A 15,062-nucleotide genomic window follows, 5' to 3' on the forward strand; every position below is an offset into this window, starting at 1 on the left:
GTTGACCATAGCAAGTTGGCCATGTTGAGTTGACCATAGCAAGTTGACCATGGCCAACCAAGTTGACCACAGCAAGTTGGCCATGTTGAGTTGACCATAGCAAGTTGACCATGGCGAGTTGACCATAGCAAGTTGACCATGGCCAACCAAGTTGACCACAGCAAGTTGGTCATGTTGACTTGACCATAGCAAGTTGGCCATGTTGAGTTGACCATAGCAAGATGGCCATGGCGAGTTGACCATAGCAAGTTGGCTATGGTGAGTTGACCATGTCCATCCAAGTTGACCACAGCAAGTTGGCTGCGGCAAATTGACTGTGGCAAATTGGCTGGACAAAGCTGTCCTAGACCTCCTCTAACAAGCCAAGTGATGAATAAAGTTCTCTCCTGTGGTGGTCAAAAAAGTCAAGATGGCAGCCCTGCACCTCTTTATAAATATGTTGCATGTAGATACACGTAGTCCTCAGATTACGACCGGTCACTTAGTGACTGTTTGAAGTCACAACAGATCCAAAGAAAGGAAAACCCAAATCCAATGGCTAACTCCCTGGTCACATGATCACATTTTTGGCAATTGGCAACTGGCTCACATTTACCGTGGTTTGCAGTGTCTCAAGGTTTATGACTTTTTTCGCTGGCAACTGGGGTTTATTTCTGGTTTTCAGCGAGAAAGGCCTATTTGCAGACAAAGGGTTTGCTTAACACCCACAGCGACTTGTGTTCTGTACCAGCCTGCTACCGGCCCTGCAGAAAAAGCAGGGACAACCCCTTTACAAACGGCAAGAGGCTGGAATTACGCCTGCCAAATTTATTAACATAAAACAGACACCAACCATGAAACAGGAGCTATGAAACAGGAACTATTTAAGCAGTTGCCTTCAGCAAACCAGCCCTCCCACACATTCCCCTTTTATAAGTTCAGGGCGTGGCTTCTCTCTGCCTCCTTCCGAGGTGCCCCATTGCCTTCCTCTGTTTACTCCTGATTGACTGCCTCCTGCGTCGGGCGTCCTTGAACAGGGTCAGCTGTGGGTCATCTTCATCCACGCTGTCAGGCTCACACAGCTGGGTCTCCGTGGTGACCAAGTGGGAGGGGCCTGGCTGAGGGCTCTGCGGAGCCTCAAGGCCATCATCAGCAAGATCTTCAACACCCCCCTCCTCCTCCTCTGAGTCGTCCGACCCAACTGCCGAACCCACAGGCTGACCCTGAATCACAACAACTTGTTTAACAACCACTGCACAAAGCAGGTTGTAAAATCAACTCAGAGACATAATGGCCTGCTTAGTAACCGACATGAATTTCCCTCTGAAGTTCTTGGCTGCATCCCGGTAATAGGTTAAGGACTATACTTATAGAATCCATACGCTAAATTAAAAAAAATAAAAATAAAACCAGGCCAAAATTCTGCAAAATTCTTTTGCCGCTGGGATTTGTTGGTTTTTTTTTTTTTGCCTCCCTTTCCCCTTTTCTGACTCAGAAGCTGTTTTAGCAGCCTTTTAAAGGTTATTTCTAGGAGAACGAGAGCTCTTCCTTGCTGCTTCTTGTGGCCAAAGGAATGAATCTTTATTTTGCTTCGACTTTTCACGAGAAACGGTGATGGAGGAAAAAGGCCGCAAACGCACCTTGCGAAAATGAAAACATCTAATGAAGCCAAAATGTCACCCAACTGCCTTTTATTCTTAAGGATATGAAATTGCTAATGGAGGCATCGATGTTTGCTTTCGACGGATCGCCACCGTTGCTATGGAGAGGCAGTTTTCTGCCACCGGCTATCCAGAAAACGGGGACCGCCCCCCCCCCCCCGATCCTTTTGAAGATAACTTATGCGAATGGAATGAAACCTGCTGATTCTCAAATGGCAGGATTTTATTCCAGCTGGAAAAACATGGAAATAAGACACCTCTATTTACAGGATCCGGCTGGCAGTTTTCCAGATGGTTAAATTTGTCCACCTTTTTAAAGTGGAAGAATAAAGAAGTAGATTTTGCTTTGCGAGTTTAGATAAATGGGTTTTAGACAAATCGGATCTCAGACACACACACACACACACCCACACCGAAGTTTTTAAAACCTAGCTGATCACCAGAGCGTCTCTGGGGTGAATATGGGTGTGTATCTTGCGTGTCATGAAAAATCAAGATCCTCTGTTGCAATCCAGCTTTTGAGCAATAAACACAAGGGGAGGTTGCAGAGAACTATGGGGATAAAACTCAGTGTTTCTGTATAAAAAGCCAGCATTTATTTGTCTCCCACCTTTATTATTTCTACAAGCAACTTAAGGCAATAAATATATCCAATACACCTTTCCCTTTCCATTCTCTCCATACTGACAACTCTGGGAGAGAGACTGGTCCAAGATAATCCAGTTGGCTTTCATGCCCAAGGTGGAACTAGAATTCCCAGTCTCCTGGGGATTAGCCCAAAGTCACCCAGCTGGCTTTCATGCCCAAGGTGGGACTAGAACTCACCGTCTCCTGGTGATTGGCCCAAAGTCACCCAGCTGGCTTTGATGTCTAAGGAGGGACTAGAACTCACATCCTCCTGGTGATTGGCCCAAAGTCACCCAGCTGGCTTTGATGTCTAAGGAGGGACTAGAACTCACATCCTCCTGGTGATTTGCCCAAAGTCACCCAGCTGGCTTTCATGCCTAAGGCAGGACTAGAACTCACATTCTCCTGGTGATTGGCCCAAAGTCACCCAGCTGGCTTTGATGTCTAAGGAGGGACTAGAACTCACATCCTCGTGGTAATTTGCCCAAAGTCACCCAGCTGGCTTTCATGCCTAAGGCAGGACTAGAACTCACATTCTCCTGGTGATTGGCCCAAAGTCACCCACCTGGCTTTTATGTCTAAGGTGGGACTAGAACTCTCCATCTCCTGGTGATTGGCCCAAAGTCACCCAGCTGGCTTTCATGTCTAAGGAGGGACTAGAACTCACATTCTCCTGGTGATTGGCCCAAAGTCACCCAGCTGGCTTTCATGCCCAAGGTGGGACTAGAACTCACCATCTCCTGGTGATTGGCCCAAAGTCACCCAGCTGGCTTTGATGTCTAAGGAGGGACTAGAACTCACATCCTCCTGGTGATTTGCCCAAAGTCACCCAGCTGGCTTTCATGCCTAAGGCAGGACTAGAACTCACATTCTCCTGGTGATTTGCCCAAAGTCACCCAGCTGGCTTTGATGTCTAAGGAGGGACTAGAACTCACATCCTCCTGGTGATTGGCCCAAAGTCACCCAGCTGGCTTTCATGCCTAAGGCGGGACTAGCACTCACAGTCTCCTGGTGATTGGCCCAAAGTCACCCAGCTGGCTTTCATGTCTAAGGAGGGACTAGAACTCACATTCTCCTGGTGATTGGCCCAAAGTCACCCAGCTGGCTTTGATGTCTAAGGAGGGACTAGAACTCACATCCTCCTGGTGATTGGCCCAAAGTCACCCAGCTGGCTTTCATGCCTAAGGCAGGACTAGAACTCACATCCTCCTGGTGATTGGCCCAAAGTCACCCAGCTGGCTTTCATGCCTAAGGCGGGACTAGCACTCACAGTCTCCTGGTGATTGGCCCAAAGTCACCCAGCTGGCTTTCATGTCTAAGGAGGGACTAGAACTCACATTCTCCTGGTGATTGGCCCAAAGTCACCCAGCTGGCTTTGATGTCTAAGGAGGGACTAGAACTCACATCCTCCTGGTGATTGGCCCAAAGTCACCCAGCTGGCTTTCATGCCTAAGGCGGGACTAGCACTCACAGTCTCCTGGTGATTGGCCCAAAGTCACCCAGCCATTTTGTTTGGGACAAGAAGTCAGCAGCTCGAATGGTTTCCAGCCTTTTCTCTGTTTCTGATTCATAGAAATCATACTAGCCAAACCAGAAAAACTTCCAAACTTTCTCTATCCTTCTGTCTCCCTTAGGCATCTTCTCCAAATCAAGCAGAAATGTTGCTTGCACATGGCTGCCCATTGTAAATAGTTCTTGCCAATTTGCACTGTGGCAGGATTCTGTAGCATCTCAGTCTGAAAAGGTCTTTCATTCTCCTTCGATCAAGCCAAAGTGACTTTTTTTCTCCTTAAACTGGATCAGCACTAGATCCAACTTTGTGCACTTTGCAATACGCAAAGAATTCAAACCCAGCTGGAGGAATTTATGGCTCTAGGTTCTTTTGCATCTGCAAACACCCTAATGGATTACAGGACTTCCAGTCCTTATAAGGCTAATTAACTTTCAAAGGCTTTGTTTGTCCTTCAGGATTTCTATGGCCTCACTAACCATTCAGAACTACGGAGAGAAAAGCTGGAGAAGATTGTAAAAAGAATTTTTTTGAGAGTAACTTGGGGAAAATTTTAAAGACTTTTTGGGGGGATGCAAGTAAACCTGTCACAAGAGGTCACTTTATTCAATATAATCTGTGGGTTAAAAAAAAGAAAGAAATCCGAAGCAAAAAAAGGCAGAGTGCATTTGAAGCGCTTAAAAGAAAACAGGCTGACCTATAGAAAGCACAAACAGACTTTGTTCTTTTTATATCAAATTAAATGCCTACATCAACAATTAACCAGGTTAACTGTGAGATCAATAGAATTACACTGAACCGAACCGAATTAAACTATACGAAGCAGAAACAGTTTGAATTCGCAAACAAACCAGGGGAATAGGTGACGTAGACATTGAAAAAGGAGAAAGAAAGGAAAGCGATATTAAAGATGCAGGAAGGTGAGATTGTATCAACAAACCACATGAGGATTCAGAAACCCTTCTGAATGGAAGGTAGATCAATATGTTAAAGATTGCATGATTAATAATAAATTCTCCACACAGAAGACCTACTATACATGCTGGCCTTCTAACTTGTGGGGAAACAGAAACACGATCAAACACCCATCAACCAGCTTCCTTTACATTTCAAAGGTTTTCAAGGACCGTAGTCCCTGTACAGAATTATTATTTTTTTACCATCGACAGACCAATAACCTTATTTGAGGCTATTTGAGATCATTTTTCAAGGAGATTTTTGCTAATTCTGAGTCCACCATCCTGGCTGGTGGGGAATGGAAGGATTTATACTCCTTGCAGACCGCTGGTCATTTGCCTTCTTTTTAGAGATTCGTTGAGGCCATTTGGATAGATAAACAATACACCTCCGAGAGGCCTCAACGACTCTCTGAAAAGAAGCCAAATGACCAGCGCTCTGCAAGGAGTATAAATCCTGCCATTCTCCCACCATCCGGTCAGAGCTGAAGAAGCTTCTGGGATGAGAAGCGAAACGTCTTCAAAGAGAAACAAAGAAAGTCCAGTTGCCTCCTGAAAAAGCACCTTTGGGGCTGTTCCTGACATGCATCTCTAACCAGCTTTTAGATATTGAAGGTGAAGCTCAAATACTTTGGCCACCAAATGAGAAGATTGGACTCCTTGGGGAAAAAAACCCCCCCAGTGTTCGGAAAGATGGAAGCCAAAAGGAGATGGGGACAGCAGAGGAAGAGTTGGTTAGATAGTGTCATCAATCACACAATGAACGTGAATTTGGACAAACTCTGGGAGATTGTGGAGGACAGGGAGGGCCTGGTGTGCTGTGGTCCATGGTCTATGAAGACTCTCTGTCATCCAGGTCCTGGTTGTCCCAAAGGTGCTTTTTCAAGAGGCAACTGGGCGTTCTTGTTTTTCTTTGAAGACGTTTCGCTTCTCATCCAAGAAGCGTCTTCAGCTCTGACTGGATGGTGAGGAATGGAAGGATTTATAATCCCGTATTGCTCATATAAATCCTTCCGCTCCCCACCATCCAGTCAGAGCTGAAGAAGCTTCTTGGTTGAGAAGCAAAATAATCTTCAAAGAAAAACAAGGAAGTCCAGTTGCCTCCTGGGAAAAAAAAAGCACCTTTGGGACAACTATGGTCCAAGGGTTGGCAAAGAGTCAGACATGAATTAGAGACTGAATGACAAAACCCAGCTCCCATCAAGTCAAAATATGATTTTTAATCCAGTTGGACAAAGTCTCGTAACGTGCCAGACCCAAAATGACATTTATTTCCAATGTCAGTTCAAGGGCTGGAATTAAGCCTTCCGTGATTTGGTACCTCCTCTTTTGATAAAGACCTGCCTGGTCGTGACAATTCTTTACGAGATCCATCTTCAGAAACAAAGTCAACAACGAACAAGAAGGATGTTTAGAACCTGTGGCCCCATTACACCGTCGGCACAGGAATTTCTGCAATGCGACTTCATTATCTCTTAGGCGCCACTAAGTGACTTTGGTCTTTGAAGCATTTCAACACAATGAAATTGCCATGTAAGACGGTTAGAGCCTCTTGTCGGTCTGTCTAGTCTGCTGCTGAATGCTTTTTACGGTTCTAATTCCACTTTTATTACGTGCTTATATTTTTTATTGTTAATTGACTTGCATTGTGAGCTCCCGGAGATACAATTAGGAAGGTGAGTAGAGGGGGCAAACCAATTAAGCCTAAGAATGAGAGCCATGAGGTCCCTAGGTTAAATTTTATCTCAGACAAAAGATAGATACGATAAGATAATCTTTATTGCCATTTTTCTTTTACTGTGGGCACAACGGCACACATCAAAAATGAAATTTAGTTGCCCGCTCTCAAAGTGGAACACATACATGACACACACCTAACCATAGTGATGGTACACATAGGTATAGACCCACACCACCTACATACTCTCCATCTTGAATATATAACGGAAGGAGGAAGTCTGAGAGTTCACAAGGTTAATGCTGTATGGCATGAAACTATGGCTGAATCTGGATGTTCTGCTGCGGATACCACAAAGCCCTTGTTCTGTTCCAGCCTACGACCGGCCCTGTTTGTGTGTCAGGAACAACCCCTTTTTCCTTTTTACAGTCAATAGGTTGGAAAAACCCAACCCAAATTTATTTAAAGTTCAAACAAAAAAGCAACAGAATATTTCCTTCAATAAATGAATCAAAATATCAAACAAGAGTCAACAAAGAAGAGTTAAACAGAAGTATCAAGAACAGACCAGGATTCTCTTAGAATGTCTCCAAACGGTTGCCTTCAGCAACCAGCCCCGCCCACACCTTCCCCTTTTATTATCAGTCCCAAGGCGTGGCTTCTCACTGCCTTCTCCTCCTCTCACTGAGTTGCCTCATTGATTTTCTCTGCTCTGCTCTGCTGGATTGCCTTCGGCTTCTAGCGTCTCTGAACAGATTCAGCTGTGACTCATGACACCTCGTACTCACACAGCTGAGCCTCATGAGGAACATGACTGGAGGGGCCAGGCTGAGAGTCCTGCAGTGCATCAGAGCCTCCCTCTGACACCAAAGGCTCTCCAAACCCCTCCTCCTCCTCCTCCTCAGATTCATTGGACTCAGCTGCTGGGAGCACAGGCTGACACTGAATCACAACAGCCTCCTCCCAGAAGGGAACAAGGAAAACAGGTCGTGAAGAGGTTGTGTAGTGTCCCAGATAATATTACTGATCCTGCTCAAGCAACGCTTTTGTGCTATGTCCTGGATGGGACGGAGGCAACTGCCAACGATCTTTTTGGCTGTCCTCACCACTCTCTGCACCATCTTCCTGTCCGAAGCAGGGATGCTTCCAAACCAGACTGTGATGCTGTATGACAGGATTCTCTCGATCGTCCCCCTGAAGAAAGTGGTGAGGACAGGGGAAGGAAGATGTGCTTTTCTCATGCGGTGCAGAAAATGCAGGCGCTGCTTTGCCCGCTTCACCAGTCTTTCACTGTTGAGCGACCAAGCCAGCCTACTCGTTAGCTGCACCCCCAGGAATCTGATGCTGGTAACCATCTCCACAGGTGAATCATTAATGCACAGAGAAGTGTGGCTGGGCCTGGCTTTTCTGAAATCGACAATGATCTCTTTGGGTTTTCCGGTATTTAAAACTAGGCTGTTTTCCTTATACCTGTTGTGATTCAGGGTCAGCCTGTGGGTTCGGCAGTTGGGTCGGACGACTCAGAGGAGGAGGAGGAGGGGGGTGTTGAAGAGCTTGCTGAGGGGATTGGACAGCTTGATGAGAGCCCCCAGCCAGGCCCCTCTCATCTGGTCATGACGCAGACCCAGCTGTGTTAGCCTGACAGCGTGGATGAAGATGACCCACAGCTGGCCTTGTTCAAGGACACCCGACGCAGGAGGCAGTCAATCAGGAGTAAACAGAGGAAGGCAATGGGGCTCCTCGGAAGGAGGCAGAGAGAAGCCACGCCCTGAACTGTATTTAAGGGGGAATGTGTGGGAGGGCTAGTTTGCTGAAGGCAACCGCTTGAAAAGCTCCTGTTTCTTGGTTTGTGTCTTGTTCTATTTGTTTTTGTAGCAATAAATTTGGCAGGCGTAATTCCAGCCTCTTGCCTTCTTGAAAAAGGGGTTGTCCCTGCCTTTTCTGCAGGGCTGGTAGCAGGCTGGTACAGAACAATACCAGTTCACCAACCCCTCAACCTCCTTGCGGTAAGCTTCCCCCTTGTCATCATGAATAAGGCCCACTACTGTTCTACAGAAGCTGATGTTTGGCATGTCTTCCTTCTGTCAGTCTCCATTTGCTTCCATGGATGTAATTCCATTAAGCTATTTAAGAATTGGCCCAACCTTCGGAAGCTCCTGGACGCACTTGACGGAACTCATGAACTAAACAGGATGACAGCTGGTTAAGAGTAGGTAAGATTTCTTGATGAAATAGGAGGGTTGTAGGCAAGATGGATATTTTTTTTTAAGCAGTCCAGTCTCTTTTTAAAAACCTCCAATGATGGAGTACCCACAATTTTTGAAGGCAAGCTGCTCCACTGGTTAATTGTTCTCGCCGTTAAGAAGTTTCTCCTTAGTTCCAGGTTGCTTCTCTCCTTGATTGGTTTCCATCCGTTGCTTCTTGTCCTGCCTTCAGGAGCTTTGGAAAATAAGTTGACACCCCCCCTTCTTTGTGGCAGCCCCTGAGATATTGGAACGCTGCTATGATGTCCCCTCCTTGTCTTTCTTTTCACTAGCCCACTAGCCCCAAATCCTGCAACCGTTCTTCAGATGTTTTACTCTCCAGGCCTTTAATCATCTTAGTCGCTCTTATCCATGAGCTGTTAGGCTCTTGAATGGGAAATAATTTTATAAACTTTATGTATGATTGACTTGCGAGGCTGGTGTGTTGTGCAATTAGCTCACATGGTGTAATAAGATGGACGGTTTGTTGTCACTGTGAGTTGGGGGGGTGGGGGCACGAAGGGAGGCTCAGCCAATCTCAATGTATAGATGGTTGTACTTTGATAATAAAGGTTCATTCTTCTCTGCGCTTTTCCCAAAGTCTCAATATCTTTTTTGTAATGTGGTGACCAAAATTGGCTGCAGTATTCCAGGTGTGGCCTGACTAAGGCTTTATAAAGCGGTACAAATACTTCGTGTGATTTTGATTCTATGCCTCCGTTTATACAATCAAGGATTGTGTTGGCTTTTTTGGCCGCTGCCGCAACTGACTTTTTTCCCAAAACGCCTGAGGTCAGGCAAGAAGTAACGGATGGAAATTTATCAACAGGAATTCCAAGTTGGTTGATTTAGTAGACCACCAGTAGAGCCCAGAAAAGATGCATTTTATGTAAGACAAGTATAAGTTGAATGGAACAGATTTTCTCTCTATATTCTTGATAATTTTGTGGAACGTATTTAAACAGAATTCCAAGTCATAGAAAAAAAATCTCTTCCTTTTTTTTCTTTGCAATTTTCAAATATCTTGCTGGTGTTTGGTTATCAGATTTTATACTGATAAAATCTCCTAGTTTCAAATGAAATGAATATGCAATATTGTTCAACGATTGTTAACAATTAAAACTGATAAGATGGTGGAAGCTTATAAAAGAATAATTGAACTGATCTCATTTAAAACCAGGTTGAAATCAGAGATAACTCCTTTTTTTTTTGCAAAATGTATTCAACTGTAATAAGCCTTCCAGCAATAATCAAATATCTCATTCTATAAAATCACGCACTGTAAATACTTTCTCTTCTCATTTCGTTCAATCTCATTACAGAAACATTAGCACAAAACAGCAGGAAGAATAAGAGCGTTCAAGATCATATAGCAAAGGAGAACACTGCGCAGATAAATCTATTTGGAAATGACATTATCGTTTCCCCCAATATCCTAATAGAGATATGATACTTGTGGTATGAATTAAATAGATGTCATGGAAGTATACAAGTTAAGAAGACAACTTTTATGTATGCCCAACCCATCTCATGTAGCAAGACAGAGTGATGTAATGGTTAAAGTTGGGAGTAACTCCAGAGAACAAGGACTACTTATAATCAGCCAGGATGAGTAATGGTTGTTGTTGTTGTTAGTTGCGAAGTCGTTTCCGACCCATCGCGACCCCATGGACAACGTTCCTCCAGGCCTTCCTGTCCTCTACCATCTTCTGGAGTCCATTTAGGGTCACACCTACTGCTTCAGTGACTCCATCCAGCCACCTCCTTCTCCGTCATCCCCTTCTTCTCTTGCCCTCAATCTTTCCCAGCATGAGGCTCTTCTCCGGCGAGTCCTTCCTTCTCATTAGGTGGCCAAAGGATTTGAGTTTCAGCTTCAGGATCTGGCCTTCTAAAGAGCAGTCAGGGTTGATCTCCTCTTGGACTGACCGGTTTGATCGCCTTGCAGTCCAAGGGACTCGCAGGAGTCTTCTCCAGCACCAGAGTTCAAAGGCCTCAATTTTTTGGTGCTCGGCCTTTTTAATGGTCCAACTTTCACAGCCATACATTGCAACTGGGAAGACCATGGCCTTGACTAGACGCACTTTTGTTGACAGGGTGATGTCTCTGCTTTTTAGTGTGCTGTCTAGATTTGCCATGGCTTTCCTCCCCAGGAGTAAACGCCTTTTAATTTTTTGGCTACAGTCCCCATCTGCAGTGATCTTGCAGGCCAGGAAAATAAAATCTGTCACTACCTCCATTTCTTCCCCATCTATTTGCCAGGAATTGAGAGGGCCAGATGCCATGATCTTGGTTTTCTTAATGCTGAATTTCAAGAGTAATGGTTAAGAAGGTGAAATAAGTAATAAAGGTTACTTATATGGTCAAAAGCCTGCTTCTCTTTTACTTGTGTTATTTTTGAAACTTCTCTCTCTGGATATGGCTCCTTGGGGGAGTCGCCTGTTGAAGGTGATTAAGAGCAGATAAAAATAAATAATTTCTTAGATGAGCTAAACAAACTGATTCGCTGGCTGCCAACTGAAAGAGGTTTGAAAGGAACCAGATTTATTTATTTGTTAAGTTTCTGTGCTGCCCATCTTGATCAGAGGGCTCTCCGGGAGGCTTACAAACATTAAGGCCAGCAAACATTCGAAGGCTAAAACAATAAATAACAACAATAATGTTAATTTATCATTAAAGGATGGGGGAGTACGAAGAAGACAGGGAGAGGTGGGGTCGTCTTTCAATCCGATAGCCACCTCCAGAGTGATAGATAGATGAAAGAAGATAGATGGATAGATAAATAGATAGATAGATAGATAGATAGATAGATAGATAGATAGATAGATAGATAGATAGATAGATAGATAGATAGATAGATGATAGAAGATAGATGGATAGATAGATAGATAGATAGATAGATAGATAGATGATAGATAGAAGATAGAATAGATAATAGATAATAGATGATAGAAGATAGAAGATAGATAGATAGATAGATAGATAGATAGATAGATAGATAGATAGATAGATAGATAGGTAGATAGGTAGATAGAAGATAGAATAGATAATAGAGATAGATAGATAATAGATGATAGATGATAGATAGATAGATAGATAGATAGATAGATAGATAGAAGTTAGAATAGATAATAGAGATAGATAATAGAGAGATAGGAGATAGATAGAATAGATAATAGAGATATAGATAATAGATGATAGAAGATAGATGGATAGATAGACAGACAGACAGACAGACAGACAGACAGATAGATAGATAGATAGATAAATAGGTAGATAATCGATAGATATATAATAGGAAGATAGATAGATATAGATATAAAGATAGAGACAGAGATGTAGATATATAAAAATAAACTGCTCAGGTGTGGATAGAAGTTGAGAAATTCCACCACAATCATGGATCACAATTTTGTGTTTCCAGCAACTGTCCTGGACAGCTCACCACAGCCCTGACCAAGTGTCCGAGTCGACCGTGATTCCCCAGAAGGTCTCCAGGCCAGAAATCCTGACCTTCTCCTCCATGCCAGGGACTTGGGAGATGTTCCTTCCTCCGGTGTTCAATAACTGTCAGCCAGTTGCCTTTCATTTTTTCTCTGCCAATTCACGGCGTGCATTTTTATATCAGTGTTTATGGCTTTCTCATCGCCATTGCTCGCTCCTTACTTTCTCTGCAAATTGTACGGTGGGCCATTTATATGTAAATTTCCCCTCTGTGGAACATTGTCATTATACATCTTTTATTATGTGGGTTGATAGGATGATGTTCCCCACCCACTGTTGCAATTCCTTTTACGCAGAAGACTTCCAGTAAAACAAACACAAATCAGATAACGAACTAATTAAAGGCGCTACACGCAGAGGAGCCCAAAGTCTAGAAGTTTGCTCATGCCAGGCTGGGATCCGTCTGTGGGCAAAGAATGGACTTTCTGCCCCCCAACTTTTTTTTTCTTTTCGACTGGGATCAGGATGTCCCAGAGTGGGTGCAAGGAAGATGTTTTACATTTGACTGAGCCTCATTTGAACCTCAGATTCATGTTTTCTTCATTGGGTACGCTTTTGGCCGTGTGGTAGACAAGCCAAACAAAAGCTAGTCAGCGGAAAAATTGCTCCCGGGACATTTGAGTCGGTTGCAAAAGAGGGAATTGTTCGGAAGAATTTGTCGTCTGAAAATTGGCTAGTGATCGTGAAGCTGCCGTTTAAGATTAGCGGTTCAGCTGGAAGTCAACTTAAATCCCATTGTTAGGAAGGAGATGGAGGGAGGGAAATGAACCAAGGAGAGAAGCAATCTGGAACTAAGGAGAAACTTCCTGACAGTGAGAACAATTAACCAGTGGAACAACCTGCCTCCAGAAGCGGTGAATGCTCCAACGCTGGAAGTTTTCAAGAAAAGACTGGACAGCCATTTATCTGAAATGGCATAGGGTCTCCTGCCTGAGCAGGGGGTTGGACTAGAAGACCTCCAAGGTCCCTTCCAACTCTGTTATCCGGTTATTCCTTAAAGAAAGATCCATCCTAGAACTCAGGAGAAATTTCCTGACAGTTAGAACAATTAATCAGTGGAATAACTTGCTTCCAGAAGTTGTGAATGCTCCAACACCGAAGGGTTTAAAAAACAAAAAGATTGGACAACTGTTGGTCTGAAGTGGTACAGGGTTTCCTGCCTGAGCAGGGGGTTGGACTAGAAGACCTCCAAGGTCCCTTCCAGCTTTGTGATTGTGTTCTGTTGTTCTGAGAAATGTTCGGTTCCAGGGTGACAAGAAGCAAACAATTAACATCTCTCTTTACCCCAGAGGTGTATCTTCTCTCTAGCACAGGGGTCTTCAAACGTGTCCCTTTTATGACTTGCGGACTTCAACTCCCAGAATTCCTCAGCCCGGCCTGGCTGAGGAATTCTGGGAGTTGAAGTCCGCAAGTCATAAAAGGGCCATGTTTGAAGACCCCTGCTCTACCAGTTACTGCCCTCTGGATTGTCGTTCCTTCCACCCAAGTCATGATCCAGATGGACCCAGATCTTCACCCAGACCTTTGGTGAGGATGAAAGAGACCTGTCACTTCATCATGCTCGCCATCTCTTAATTTCTTCAATGCTTTATTCCAATGTCTTCGTTGTGAGCGTTGCAATGTCATTGAGAGTTAATAAATCACCATCGTCATGTAGAAGGTAGCCAACTACATCTTGCAAAGAAGTCCCAACATTAGTCAACTGAAACTGTGTAGGACAGGGGTCTCCAACCTTGGCTACTTGACAACTTGTGGACTTCAGCTCCCATAATTCCTCAGCTAGCTGGCTGAGGAATTATGGGAATTGGAAATCCAAGTGGCCAAGGTTGGAGACCCTTGATGTAGAACAGGGGCCTTCCAACTTGGTCCTTTGATGACTTCCTCAGTCAGGCCATGTTGGAAGACCCCTGTCTTAAATCTAACAAACAAAATGGAGGCTGGCTGAGGAATTCTGGCAGTTGAAGTCTCCAAGTCATCAAAGGGCCAAGTTGGAAGACCCCTGCCTTAAATCTAACAAACAAAATGGAGGCTGGCTGAGGAATTCTGGGCGTTGAAGTCCCCAAGTCATCAAAGGGCCAAGTTGGAAGACCCTTGTCTTAAATCTAACAAACAAAATGGAGGCTGGCTGAGGAATTCTGGCAGTTGAAGTCATCAAAGGGCCAAGTTGGAAGACCCCTGTCTTAAATCTAACAAACAAAATGGAGGCTGGCTGAGGAATTCTGGGAGTTGAAGTCCACAAGTCATAAAAGGGCCAGGTTTGAAGGCCCCTGATGTAGAAAGTCTTCAGCAGAAACAACATTCAAACAAAGAACACTCCAGTAACACCCCGTTATCTTGACCAATGGACAGCATCACTTCTCAGTGCAGTTGTGTCCGTACAACGTAGATTACAAAACTCAAAAGAAATTATGTTGTATTTTTGCCTCATGCGAACATGGCCATTCATGGTGCAATTTGGTGACTCTAGAATTGTGGCTTGCTAATCATGGTTATAGGGACGCGGTGTCTCAGTGGCGTAGGATGCTGAGCTTGTCGATCAGATGGTCAGCAGTTTGGTGGGTCGAATCCTGAGTGCCGCGTAACAGAGTGAGCGCCTGTTACTCGTCCCAGCTTCTGCCAACCTAGCAGTTCGAAAGCACGTAAAAATGCAAGTAGAAAAATAGGGACCACTACGGTGGGAAGGTAACAGCGTTCCGTGCGCCTTTGGCGTCTAGTCATGCCGGCCACATGACCACGGAGACGTCCTCGGACAAGCGCTGGCTCTTCGGCTTTGAAACGGAGAGGAGCACCGGCCCCTAGAGTCGGAAACGACTAGCACACATGTGCGAGGGAACCTTTACCTTTACCTTAATCATGGTTAATCGGAGTGTTATGTGAACTTATCTTTAACTTGATCCTCATCAGATT

Source organism: Vipera ursinii (assembly GCF_947247035.1).
Source record: "Vipera ursinii genome assembly, chromosome: 4".
Taxonomy (NCBI): Eukaryota; Metazoa; Chordata; class Lepidosauria; order Squamata; family Viperidae; genus Vipera; species Vipera ursinii.